The following is a 1,425-nucleotide window of genomic DNA, read 5'->3' as shown; positions in this document are numbered from 1 at the left end:
GAAAGTGGGCAGTTGCCTCCTTTTCTAATATCAATACCATTAGCAAATGGTATTGACATGAGGGCAGCTGGGTGGGGAGGAAATATTGACTATAGATAATGTTCCCACACTCGTGCTGTAAGAGAGCTGGAAGCTAAAATACAGGGACAAATCAGCATTATTCAGTAGAGAATGGTCAAAGCCAAAAGAAGAAAAGATTAATGTCTATAAAATATTGAAGTACATCGAATTTGCTCACTAAAATCTGGAATATAATAAAGAAGGAAATATCCTTGAAGCTTAAGTGGGGACAAATTTAGGGTAAATAAAAATATGTACAAGTTTTTTCTAAGTGGGGTAAACTTTTAAGTTTTTGTTAACTAACATACAAGCAGACACGAATGAAAATATAAGGAGCTGAGGGCCAGCTCCCTCTGCCCAGATGCAGGCAGGAGGCAGAGCGTGCCCGGCATCCTAGGGTGGGAGCCAGGCGGGCAGCATCCTCCACCAGGATACAAGCAAGGAGCACGCTGAAAATACCACTTCTTCGCGGGTGGCCCACCACAGCCACTGACTGCCACAGCCACAGCTGCCGCAAAAGCAGCTTGATGACACAGCAGTAGCCACAGCTACCACGCAGGCGGCCCACCACGTACTTGTGTCCTGCACAAGGAGAGTCACCAACAGAGACCAGAAAAAGAGGATGTCTCTCCCCTCAAAGCCCACTCCATAGTAATAGAAAAAGCAACTGCTCTACCATGCACCTGCTTTATTTCTGATTTTAGTCATTTCTGTCTTTTTTTCTGGGTCAGTCTAGATAAAGGTTTGCAAAATTTTTTGATCTTTTTAAAGAATCAAAAAAAAAATGACTGAAGTGGTCTACAAAGCACCATTGATGTAAATATTTTAATCAAATATTAACTTTACATAATTCATTTAGGGTATGATAATTTATATATATATACATATTGTGTAACTTATTAAATATGTAACTATCACTCATTTTCTTTGACAGATTTTGTTATGGGAGATTGAAATCAAGCTCAAAACTCATTTCTCAAAAAAAAAGTGCAAGGAAAAAAAACAGCAAAAAATTACAATACTTCTTAAGATGCCCTGGCCCCATGGGCAGAGGTCAGGATACTTGACTTGATCCATTTCTTCTGAGCTCAGTTCAGTGGTGCACAGGAGTTGGCTCACATGAGCTTGCACGAGCTGATTGTGCGTATCTCTCCCTGACTCCATGTTCAGTAACATCACACTGGTAGAATGAGATTAGCCATGGTGGGAATATTTACACCATAGAACTAGGTAAATACTACAAACCATGGTTTATGACATTTTTAACCGTACACTTCTGGCCCAGTCTGTTAGAATAAGACATCGATTCTAAGATGGCAACGGGTCTGGAGCGGCCGTGCCAGGAGACAGTGCGATCCTGAGAAG

This window comes from Galeopterus variegatus, unplaced genomic scaffold (genome assembly GCF_000696425.1).
Source record: "Galeopterus variegatus unplaced genomic scaffold, G_variegatus-3.0.2 Scaffold1255, whole genome shotgun sequence".
NCBI lineage: Eukaryota > Metazoa > Chordata > Mammalia > Dermoptera > Cynocephalidae > Galeopterus > Galeopterus variegatus.
The sequence above is the reverse complement of the archived record's forward strand: the minus strand, read 5'-3'. Positions refer to the sequence as shown.